The 13,305-nt window shown below is 32.8% G+C and overlaps 1 long non-coding RNA gene across 14 annotated transcripts; it reads left to right on the forward strand.

Moving 5' to 3' along the window:
• The first annotated feature begins 2,486 nt into the window (after positions 1-2,486).
• On the forward strand, positions 2,487-6,475 carry LOC131602349 (uncharacterized). 14 transcript variants are annotated; one of them, XR_009284061.1, is made up of 9 exons: positions 2,487-3,280; positions 3,376-3,455; positions 3,534-3,610; positions 4,345-4,420; positions 4,504-4,599; positions 4,955-5,014; positions 5,116-5,194; positions 5,303-5,764; positions 5,927-6,475. It is a non-coding gene; the product is annotated as an uncharacterized LOC131602349 (long non-coding RNA). The 14 variants fall into 14 exon arrangements; XR_009284062.1 differs by having other exon boundaries at positions 3,376-3,434; positions 3,540-3,610; XR_009284059.1 differs by having other exon boundaries at positions 2,487-2,819; positions 3,214-3,280; positions 3,376-3,610.
• Positions 6,476-13,305: the final 6,830 nt, after the last annotated feature.

Below are 13,305 nucleotides of genomic sequence, written 5' to 3' on the forward strand. Positions count from 1 at the left end.
TTACCAAGAAATTTATGTTCTCTATTGCGATAGTCAAAGCACAATTCATCTCAGCCTGAACTCAACATACCATTCAAGGTCAAAACACATTGATGTGAGGTATCATTTGATTCGTGATGTGTTGGAGTGTAAATTGTTGAAAGTAGAGAAATTTCACACCAATGAGAATGAGGCATACATGATGAAAAAAACTCTACCAAAAGAAAAGATAGAATTTTGCAAAGAAGCTGCTGGATTGGCAGCAACCTTAAACTAATCAAGGCTATTCCTCTATGACTGGAGGGGGAGAAATGTGGGGTTCAACCATTGTCATATGACAAACATACATTTGATAAAATGTAAGGTTGCATATGATGACAAGTAGAAAGATATATGGTGTACACATGGTGTAGTGCATGAGTAACACTTGTTATGGTGCATGCTTTGCATAGAATACTTGTTATAGTGCATTCTTTGCAAAGAACACTTGTTATGGTGCATGCTTTGTAAAGGACACTTGGTGTTTTGCATGGAAGGCAAAGGAAAAGTATCTTCATGCATGTAAGAGACCTTTGGCTTGCTTATCATATAAATAAGACCATGAACAAGCATTCAATTCACAACCACGAGAGAACCACAACAAGAAGCAAGAGAGAAATAGAGTATTGCTCAAGAGAGAAAACTGTTCCTCGTAGAGAGTTTCCTTGTGAGAGAAATAATGAGCCAATTTGTGAGAGTGTTCACTACTAGAAATACACGTATTACCTGCGGAATTTCCTGCGGAAAATATTCCGCAGGTTTACCTGCGGATTTTCCTGGGACTTTCTTAAATAAAATAAATTTTCCTACGGTTCAAGAATTGGCAGAAAATTCCGCAGGAATACCTGCGGATTTTGCTGCGGTTTATATATTTCAAACATAAAACGAAAATATAATGCAAAATTCGCAGGTAAATCCGTAGGAAAGTTTCCTGCGAATTTTGCTGCGGATATCAATTTTATTAAGACCAAACTATTATACAAAATCCGCAGGTAATTCCGCAGGAAAGTTTCCTGCGGATTTTGCTGCAAATTTAACTATTTTCTAAAAGTAATAGCAATTTTTGTCAATTTTTTTTTAAAATTAATCATTATATTTAATTGTTAATTATTTAATATTTTATTGTGAATTGTGTTATTTTTAAATTTTCACCTTAATTTTTTAATGAAATTAAAGTTATAAAAAATTTGAAAAATAAAATTAATAAAAGGTATTAAAATTTTTGAGAATGGGTATCAAAGATTTTTTTATAATAATCAATTTTTTAAAAAAATTTATAAGTAACTCATATTTCAAAAATATTACCTCAATAACCATGTTTGACCATTCTATATTGCGCCTCCTTTTTTTTTTTAATTCAATAACCCGTGGATTTACTGTTACCTACGGATTTACCTGTGAATTTACTTGCAGATCAGATATTAAAATACTAACTATTTTTTTAAAAAGTAGGTGGCGCCATATGGAATGCCGACTACGTGAAAAATACCTCTAAACATGATGGACGATTTCTCAATGCATCCCATAGATTTTTTAGACACCACGCAAAATTTCATTTATACACCCAACTTCCGTACATGCATCTCCGGAAGTACCTTTTTAAAAAAAATCTTCATGGGTATCAATTAAAAAAATTAAATATATTTTGGTTATATATATATATATATATATATATATATATATATATATATATATATATATATATATATATATATATATATATATATATATATATATATGAGAAAATAAATGGTGCACCGACACTGTCAATTATTTTTACACTGTCAACCAATGACAACTATGTATCCTGCCAACTATATATATTAACGTGAATTAATAGTATATTAGAATATTATATTATTTATATATTTTAATAATATATTTCAGTTTAAATAATAAATTAATTTTAAAAATTAAAATAAGTATATTAAATATGGTTGAATAATACTCAAGTAAATTCTATTTGGGAAATAAATATTAGTTATGTAATAATACTATTAACCATTAAGCTAATGGTGATTATGTGTCAAAAATTAAAAGCTAATTGCGATTCCAGTTAAACAATACTAAAAATAATTTCTCAAATGCTTCAAGTTGAAACGATAGAACAAAAACGCCTACATACTTCAACTCAGCCTTACCCTTACAAACGTATGGAGTTCGCTGAAAACAAAACCTTCGTAAAAGAGAAATCTCGAAATCGCTCAAGCATCGTTCAAGTTTGGAGTTGACAAAGCCATTACTCATTCCACCACAACCAGTCTTCTTCACAACTAAGTATACTTTTAAATCTCTTGTTAGTTGTAATTGTAAATTGTAAATATATATTAAAAGTTAAGATGGTGTATTTCTTATTGTTTTTAATTTTATTGATTTATTAAAAATAATTATATATTTAATTGTTTATTTTGAATTAAAATAAATGATATAAATTATTTAATTACTGATTAAACCTAGTTATCCTCTTTTTGTTCTTCTTCACCCGATAAACCCCAATTAATTTAGGGTTTTCATCTTCATCGTTACCTCAGAAAAACTTCTCCAAATTCTAGCAATCCGATTCGAATTTCGCATACAATATCACGAAAACAGCACCGTTTTGGATCCATGTGTTGATTTGCAGATTCGAAAATGACACGGGCTTATACTATGAAGGGGAAGAAGCGAAAGAACAAGGAAGTGTCAGGGAAGTACAATCGTGAAGAAGATGAAGAAGAACAAGTCCAATCAAAGAAACCAGCGATTCAGAGAAGAACCAACGTCGGTAGTTACAAAAACTGAGGAAAGTAGTGAACTTGCAGGTATTTCAATTGCTCCTTCATTTGAAAAACCAGTGATAAAGCGGGTGTTATTTTCATTCTAATCTTTTCATATTGTTAAATGTGTTTAAGAATTACTTCTAAGGTTAGATATATGATTGATTGTGAACTATGAAGCACAGACACATAGACACAAATTAAACATAATCACAAGTGTGTTGTGCGGTTTCGGTCCGCGACACTGACACATTTTTTCAGAGGCGTCGGTGCTAGATAGGTTTACATCAATGGATATTTTTCTCTAGCTAAGTTATTATACTTTTTGATTTAAGTTCTGATATATTTAGCAGATGCTGCAGTATAACTACTGCAAGGAGGTTAATTTCTAAATTGTACTTCAATGCTAATTTTTCCAGCATTTTGTATATTTTGATAGTCCTAGTTGTATTTGTTAACAAAATCCAACTACACAATCTTCAGGTCCTCGTCGTCGGCCGAAACAGGTAAGTCAATTCATCTCTACACAACTGCCTCTAACACTGTCAGTTATAATAACTCTAATCACGTGCGTGTGTGTGTGTGTGTGTGTGCGTAACAGAGAAAAGGTGAAGCTCTCGTTGTTTTTTTGGATGACCGGGTTTAAGATTGGTGATATTCGTTAAGTGTTGAATTGAAAAAGTCAGCTTTGGAGTTTTGTGTTTTTGGTAATATTCCAGGAGAGGACTCTTCTAAAATTCTGCAATGTCCTTGTCTTAGGTGCAGTGCAGGGCAGACTCACTTTCAATTGTCTTCAACACTAACCTCTTCATCCTCTAAACCACTCATGTTCCCAGGTAAGTCATCTTCAGGTGTGTGCATTACATCATTAACTGGAGCCATCTGCATATATCAAATACAAATTCCTTAAATATTTTCTAACATCTTTTTAGCATATACAAAGTTTCAATTTCAAATCACTTTAATGATATTACCTTCACATTGGAAAGCTGCTGAAAAAAACTAGAATGTTGAAATGAACCTTTCTTCTTTTATAGTATGAAGAAATTTTCATAATTGTTTATAGAATAACTTTCTATAATGGGTAGGTTGTTAATAGATATTGTCATACCTATTCTTATCCTATGTCTGTTATGAATATCTCATTCACACCCAGACAGTGTTGTCCTCACCCTTGTGTATATGAATCTTAATTATTATTGCCTCTCTAAGATTAAATGGTTCTATTCAAACATTTCACATGAATAACTGTCGAGATCCAATAAAAAAATGCATGGACAAAACTTGTGGGGTGCCTTGTATCTAATAAAAACATGCGGATCTTGAGTGCATGAGTTTAAAATAAATATAATGATTGAGGGTATGATTAACTAGCATATGACCTTAGACTTAAAATAAATATTCTACAATTATGCCTGTGATGCTTGCGTGATGCTGCTCGGTTTGAGTTATTGCATTACGTTTGATTTACTCAGTGCGTCGATGTGAAGCTGCGAACGAAAACTTAATGCGTTGATATTGAACCATGGCTTGTTGCTGAATATGATGTTGTTCGAATCTCGTTTTGCAGGTCTGAAGCTTGAATGGATGTGGTTGAAAGTTGTTATGATGCTGATCTGAGTTGTTGTGAATTTGTGATGATGAAGGTTCTAATTTGTGAATTGTTTTGTGTGTGTTGGTTTGATGTTAAATTTCGGGCGGTGTTGCTTACAGCTTTATTCTGTTGTAGGAAATGGAAGCTACCGTTGTTGACAGCGGCAATGGAACCGAGACTGGACATATCATTGTGACTACTATTGGTGGTAGAAATGGTCAGCCAAAGCAGGTATACCCCCTTAATTTGGAAGCTATCAATGGTTTTGAATTAGGAATAGCTGCATTTCTCCTTGAAGTTAAGTATTGAAAAAATGAAACAAATCTTAAACATTTTGGTATTATGCCTGTTCAACTTCCTGCTGACTAGAATCTATTTACATTGACTAGCATATGATCGATTTCATATGTCTAGTGATTGGCAAGTATCTTACTAATTGTTAATAAGTGATGATGAGATACCTATTGAAAAGGGTGACAATTTCATATGGTGTGGTTTTATCCTTTTATCCTTAATTGTCGATATTCTTTCTCAATTTTGTTGAATTTTTACATTGAATAGTTTTGTATATTTCTTAATGTTTCAGACTATAAGCTATATGGCAGAGCGTGTTGTAGGACATGGATCATTTGGAGTTGTCTTCCAGGTGTCAACATGGATCCTGTTGATTCAATCATGACATGTGTTACTTTTGTCACTTCAACATAGTAGCATTTCATGGCTTACACGGTACTATGTTTTATGCAGTTGTTTTCTAGGTCAATGAAATGAGAGATAGACCTTCATGCAAAGTTTCTCAATGTTGAGAATGTACTTGGCTTACACGGTACTATGTTTTATTACAAATACAAACATGATAGATATACTTGTTGTTTCACTCCATCAATTGTTCAATTTCTAATACAAGATTCTTTCTTCGGCTTTGTTGTTGCAGAGGCTCTTCGGAGATAAATAGTAGCTTTGATGAATGTAGAAGGAATCAATAGGGAACTTGTTGCAAGCCATATCCACATTACATTTTCTTTAATATTGTTATTTACAAATCTGTTGTTGCTAAAGCAGCTGGTATAATCCACTTCTAACCCTTTTTTAAAATTATTTTTTTCTTTGAATTTTTTTTCTGAAAATTATAATTCTTTCAAATAATTTACCCAAATTTTGTATTATTTCAAGTTGCTAAGTTATATGAGTGAATAAAACAGTGCATCTGACAAACTGGCCTTAAAGTGTGTATACCAACCTTGTTTAGTTGATTAACTTGAAATTTTGTATAGCTTTTGATTTGGCTGAATATGAGTATTTGTTTTTGGCAGTATGTTTGGATGGACCATTGCCTGCTTATCATTTCAACCGTGGATTCGGATCGGGAGCAAACAGCTGGCTTGTTAATTTAGAGGTATCTCATGATCTTTCATATTATTATATAATAGTATGGTGTTTCTTATAGGTTTCCTCTATATGTTTGTATTGTATACCCAGATAAGATCTCATATAGAAAAGTTTAAAAGTGTTTTTGGGAACACATGTTTGATGATATTTATGTGAAATTCGATGGCAGGGAGGTGCGTGGATCATCAAATTTCATGGAGAAGGCGATTCCTTTTATGGGAATAATGAGCAATAATGCTCAAGAGAATCCAGATTTTTCATCATATAAGTTTCCTACAAAATGGCTGGCCATCAATCTCACTCAGAATTATGATTATTGTTGTGGTGGTTTGGAGGCCAGATACCCGTAGGTACCGTATCTTACTGTTTTAATCTGAATGTGAATCAAGCTAGCTCTGAGGTGAAAAATTCTGTCTGTTGGGGATTTCTCATAATCCAACTATTCCGGGAGAGGACGAAGCTAGTAGTCCAGTAATGAAAGTGATCAAACAAATGAAGTTGGCGTCGATGAATTAGATGAAGAAGACCTTAGTAATAAATTCTGATTTGTACTGTTTTTCTTGTTGACTTGGTGTATCCTTTTAACTTAGGTGGACAAATGATCATTAGTAGCTTGGTTCTTTGAGTCATTTTTAGTAATGTGACTATCTAAATTCTTGTTACTAACTTTGTAGCAATTTTTATAGTAATAAGTTGTATATGAATTTGTCTTATTTAAATTCAAAGTATTTTAAATTAAATTTTAATTTTTATATTATGGTTATTTTAGTATACAATTAATAACATTTTAAATGAAAAATAACATTTTTAGGTTTAAATTTTCATGCTGATTTCCTGCGGATTTAGCTGCGGATATTTCCTGCGGATTTAGCTGCGGAATTACCTGCGGAATTTCCTGCGGAAATTATTACCCACGAAGGTTTTAGCTGGGGACGAAAAGTCGCAGGAAAATCCGCAGGTAACGTGTTTCCTGCGGAAATTATGCTAAAATCCGCAGGTAAATCCGCAGGAAATTCGAGTATTTTTAGTAGTGGTTCTTTACAAATTAAGAGATAAATTATAGTGAGATCCACCTAAGGGTGAAGTTGTTGTATTTCCATTATCATTATAGTGGAAATTTAAGAAGCCTAAGGGTCCCGTGGTTTTTTCCTTTCTCATATTCAGAAGGTTTTCCATGCTAAATCCTTTTTGTATCTTAAAGCTTATATTTTACACTTTCGCTAGTGCATATATTGAATTCACGGATGAGGAAAATTATGGAGGTCATTTCCCAATAACAAGTCTTTTAAGAATAAATGTTATTATTATTCAAGTTTTATTTACCTTCAGCTAAACATCACAATAATATTTTTTATAGAGAGAAGTTCTGCCATTTTCTCTAACTTTTTTTCCATCTCTATGCATAGTTATCCTTCACCATGCGAGTAATTTGTGGTGAATCTTTACATTCAATTGTCTACGTTTTAAACACTATATCATTACTCTTCTTTCAAAAATATGCATAGTTAATATTTCTAGATCCGGTAAAAAAAATCTTTCTAGATTTTATTCTATTCATACATTCTCATTCTTTGGTTTTTGAGTGTGTTTACTTGAAATTAAAAAACATCATTCACACATAACTTCTATATATGGATTTTTGAGTGCATTGACTTATTCTTGCATTCGTACTTCTGTATTCATAAACCACTTCATCAAACACTTTCATTTTTAACCTGCATTTACATTCTTGGCTCTTGAATATCTAGTTTCCCCCTTCTCTTGTTCTAAATCTAGGTCTGATATGGGCAGTGGCGGATACAAGTGTATAAATTTAGGGGCTCTTTTCCCCACCAAACAAAAATGTTAATTAAAAATGTCTTAGTATTTTTTATTCTTATACATAAGTCAATAGTAAGTTTTTTTTAATGAAATAAATATAAAAAGAAGTAATTGCGGGTAAAAAACAAGTTAGAGCTATTTTAAATGATTTGTTATTCTAATTTTACCACCTCTTTAACTTTATGCACATTATTTTGAAAAAAAAATAACATTCTAAATATTATAGATTATTTTAAAAAGTTTTATTGATAACGTAGTCTACAACAACAACAACCATGCTTTGTCTCATTAAGTAAGGTTGGCTACATGGATCAATTCTTGCCATAATGTTATATCCAGAATCATGATTTTATCCAAATTGTTAAACTCGAGATTTTTCTTAATAACTTCTCTTATAATCATTTTAGATCTTCCTCTTCCTCTAGTTGTTTGACTTCACTCCATTCAATCTACTCTCCTTACCACATAATCTATCAGTCTTCTCTTTACATGCCTAAACCACCTAAGCTTATTTTCCACCATCTTCTCTACTGTAGGTGCTACCCTAATACACTATATAATTTAAAATTTAAAACTTATTTAAAAGAATATTATAAACTATTTTGGCCCTCACTATAATTTTTTTGTAGATCCGCCATTGGATATGAGTTTGCATCAATCTTTTGTGCCATGATATCGGTGAAGGATAATTAATCCTTCTATGTTACAAATTTTCCATCTTATATCTTTGCGGCGAGTCTCTGTCGTTGGTTCTTTGAGTTCAGTTCTATAGTGGAAGTATTTATCCCGAATAAGAGTAATAAAGCTTGGTATATATTTGGATTTATTAGTTTTAAAGATGTTAAGAATATGAAAAATCTTTAAGATCAACTTTTTTCTGAATAGTGTTGTGGACTTGGTAGAGTTGGGTCATTTTCATCCAACTAGGGTGAATGGAAAAATAGATAAAGTGACTTCTATTTTTTCATAAAAAGTGAAAGTCAACCAAAGAAGTTTAGATCAAAGTGTAGTGGAGATTTTTGATATCTAAAAGAAATAAACCTCTCCTTTTGGTTTTGATCCGATTATTAACCTTCCTTTTCGTGTCTCAATGGGCATATATTTGAGCCCACACAACAAAGGAAAAATTATCCACTCTCTCTTCCATATTAACATGTGGTTACTATTGATTGGTTGGATTGTGGTGGTTTGAATTTTAGGCCAGTCAACGCAAGTGAAAGCCCATTAAAATTATAATTTTTGTGTTATTGTAAGTAAAGTGGTGGGAGGTCCTTTTAGCCACCCAACCTTTAAAAGGAGCCACTGCCTACATACTATTTTGGATTGTTTTAACCCTCATACTTTGGATCCAGTTTTGACACCACACCTCTAACTTGGATGTTGCACTCCTCTAGTTCAAGTGAATTTTTACCATTGGCTTGATCATGATTTTGGATCTATGATTATTTTGGTTTGAAGTTTAAACTTTTGAAGACTCACTATTACCTCCTGAAGAAGCACTTTTTGAAGAAGAGGTTCATCTCATCCGTCATATCTCGTTGACTAGAAGTAGCATATCCCTTCCCCCTCAGTATCTTGGGGGTTGATACTACCATATAACTTTCAACTTCGATAAATTCAGATAGAACGAGTCATTCAATATTTGAGGAGTTGGTCTTACATGATTCTAATCATAGTGTAGCTCATTCTTCTCTAGCTTCACCTGTTAGATTTCGAGGTTAGACTAAACCTTAATTCTTTTTTCTAATCAGATGATTACCCCATTCTCTACTCCTCTTCCAGAGAAAATTGATCCCAATATATGGCCCTGACTACTTCAGACTCTCCTAGGGGAATTCAGGTGTCAGACTCATGAACAATTGCTATCCTAGGTCAGGAGGCACCATTTATTTCCATTCCTCTTATGGAACAAGGTATATCTAAATCTTGTAGTTATATTGATTTGTGTTTGAAGGATAGTGTTCCTACGCCTTTACCGGAGAGGGTTTGAGTACACAAAGCTTTTCCTTTAACAAGTTATGTTAAAGGTGATTCTTCTCCACTATCTCGTCTTTTTGTAACTCTGGTGCCATCTTTAGCTAGGGTATCTAATGTTTTGGAAAGTAGAGTAGTAGCTAGAATCCATATATTAACTAATAAATTAGGGTGTACTTATGCAATCAGGGGAAAATTTTACTCAAGAGATAATTCGCTTTTGGTAAATTACAATTATACCCTTAAAAAAAATAATGATCCTCACTTAGGCACAAGAACACTCTTGAAGCACCAATGCAAAATATAAGAGAAAATGAGAGATTTTTAGAAACATATGAGAGTGAGAAAGTAGGATCAAAGATATTTTTCAAGTGATCTAAAATTATAGAGAAACTGATCATTTATGGGCCAAGATATGGTTTAAATTTGGAAACAATCTCTGCATGAATTAAATGCCATTAACGATTAGGCCAATCAATTATTACACCTTAATAATTGAATGTTCAAGCCACACATGGAAGATTTTGATATTTAACCATTACCAATCATCAAGTTACTGTCATGATCAATTATACACTTTACAAACTAAAAATGATTGATTAGAGCTTTAGGGCTAATCGATTATCCAGTAGTAAAAATACCTCCTATTGATCAGACAGTTCCCCAACTAATTGAGTAGACCTTAAAAAATATGTTTGGGTGGTTTTATCATATAAAGAGAGGCTTCTCAAAGGTTTTTAGTGTGTGTGATTTTGCCTTAGTAATTATAGAAGTACCTGTGTGCCTTTACAAGACACTGATCACTCAGACGAACATAACTATGTGAGCTTTCACACTTCCTCTCTTTCACAACTCTAAGGCTTCAAGTATTGGAATCACTAACTTTGAATTTGGCATCACAAAAGAACCTTGATTATTCTAGCTTGATGAGGCTTAATATATCTTCAAGTTGATTACTATTATTGGATAGTTGAGAGAGGAAACCACCGAACCTTGAAACAAAATTCTTCACTCTAATTTTGTTTGACCACAGTGTAGACTTCGAAGAGATGACTTGATATTCAAAACAAGTTTCTAAAATATAGCCTGATAAAACATCTTAAGCATTAGTGACTACTTGAGATATCTTTAAGAGATAATGACTTCACCTAATATTGTTTGATATCAGGTGTTGTCATCATCAAAATCAAATAGTTGATTGCATATTTGCTATAAACGAACTCACCATTTTGGATCACCTTGACAATACCTGCAAGCACATTGATCCATATTCTCCATCTTTTTTATGATGACAATGCATCTCTTAGGGAGTTGGTTAAGAAGAAAAAAACGATAAAATTTATAGTGGTGAAACTCCCCCTCATATGAGTAGAGAGTATAATTCTCCCCTTTTGGCTTAATCAAAAAGTTGGGAGAAAGATGCTTGAAAAGAATGATAAGCGTGAAAATACCTAGTTCACATGGATCAAACACGATTAAAAAGGAAAATACTACTTAGTTAATTAAACAACAGGATTACAAGGGAAGGAAACAACATGGAGATGACACAACAAAATAAAAAAGAACAAAAACTAAAGCGAGCAAAAATGCAAACAAGCAAAAAACTAATCCCTCTCATCATCATCACTGAACATACCTGGAGAATCCTAAATCCCATTGAGGTTTCAACGAGCTTATGATCTACGTGATGAACTCTTGAATTTTTCCTTCTTTGCGCTCTCATTTGATATTGTTGATTCTGGAGAAGGACATGATGATTCTAGAGAACGGTGCTAAGGAGAGCATCAATGGAGGAATTATGCTTGATTTCATAAGCAAAATCCTCCAGAATTGTGTTCTTAGCTTGTTGAGCTTGACCTTTAGGAGCTTTTCGTCTCTCCTTTAGAGGTAGATGAATTGGTACTCCATTGTTGACTTTTTACACTCATGAAACTTAAGGTGTGGTTTCTGATTTTTTTGTACTTATTATCGGGTTCTTCCTCCTCTAAGTTAATGCCAACTTGCTCAACATATTTGTAATTATTCCACTATATGGTAAACTCATATTTATTTATTTTGCTCCCGATCATATAAGGAATCACTGAACTACCCAATTCTTTTCAATTCTATTTGCCAAACCGCAACTACATCAACAAACTTCACGAGTTTAGATCCCCTTGAGAGTACCTAAAACCACATAGATCCACAATAATGACCAATGAAAAATATGTTTCTCTTAAATCTATTAGTGTTCATCTCAATGGACAAAATTATGATTATTAGAGTAATGTAATGGAAATTATTTTTGAAAGGAAAAAGGATGTGGAGTTATCTTGATAGAACTTCTGTTAAAACCACATATAAAAAGATAAAGAATCATATGCACAAGAGTTAAAAACATGAGATGTTAGTAATTCAAATATTCTTACTTGGATCAATAATTTTGTTTCTTGATCAATGGGTTTGCAACTAGCAAAAAATGGCACTGCTAAGAATATTTGGGATCATTTAAAATGTTTGTATAATCAGTCCAATTTTGAAAAATGGCACCAGATAGAGAGTGACATTAGGGATCTTAGACAAAGTAGTATAACCATTAAGGAATTTTATCTGGTCATTACTAGTTTATGGAATCAATTGGCTCTTATGGAATCAACGTTAAAAGTTGATAAAGTATACGCCAAACAAAGAGAAGAGCAATGCCTCGTTCAATTTGTGATGGTCCTTCGAGATGATTTTGAGATTCTTCTTGGGAGTATTCTACATATTACTCGTCTTTTTAATATTGATTCAATTGTTAATGAGTTATTGGTAAAAGAAATAAGACTCAAGTCTCACTCTAATTTGATTTAAATTAAAGGAAATCTCTACTCTCCTCCATCTATTTTTGTTGCTCATATTCACAAAGGAAAATCTCAAAGGAGAATTAGAGATGGTATTGATGAATGTATTTTTGCAAGTAATAGCGTGCCAAATTAGAAGTTATAATGTCCCAAATTATTAAGAAAAAATATGAATAATTTTAATAGTCCTTCATTTAATGTTGTTGTTGCGGCTCCTACTACCATTGGTTTTTCTGGTCATGTATACTCATCTGAGACTACTTCTCAGATATCTGAGATTACAGAAAAGCTCTAAAGTATTCCTGCCACTCTTCCACGTGCCATGTTGTAGCAACCTGCCCTAAAAATAAAGGTTTAGAGTCGCCACCTATTCTGAAGGGCGAATAGGAAACCCTACGCAGTTATGAGATTCGGGGTAAGTTATTATAATCAGGTTGAGGGAAGGTGTTAGGCACCCTCAACCCTTTCCTATTGGCTTTGAATCTAAGGGTCAAGTTTTATGGCTAAAAGTTAAGGTTAATAGCTAAGGAATTGAATAGGGGAAAAATTGAGATTTTAGGGAGGGGGCTCGCCTTGGTTATCCAAGTGCCTACGTATCTCCTTATGGAGAATCAGAGTCTACGTAGTTCGGGGAAGGGTTGTACGCCCTTAGAGTTGTAATTTGATTTGAGATGGTTTTGGAGGTATTTTGAGTTACCTATCGTAGTTTTGAATAAGGATGAAAATCCGTAGTTTGATATTGAGGTTTTGAAAGGTTTGAAAAGTGTTTTGAGGTTTGGGCGTACAACCCTGATTTAATCTTGCACTATTAACCGCAACGATCAATAGATTCGATCGCCATAGTTAACAGATTTGAAATTGTATCGTTACCAATTTTAATCAATTGATCTGATTATTACTAATAACGAATAAGAATATTTTTTAGACATTT

Source organism: Vicia villosa, linkage group LG5, assembly GCF_029867415.1.
Source record: "Vicia villosa cultivar HV-30 ecotype Madison, WI linkage group LG5, Vvil1.0, whole genome shotgun sequence".
In the NCBI taxonomy this organism is placed as follows: Eukaryota; Viridiplantae; Streptophyta; class Magnoliopsida; order Fabales; family Fabaceae; genus Vicia; species Vicia villosa.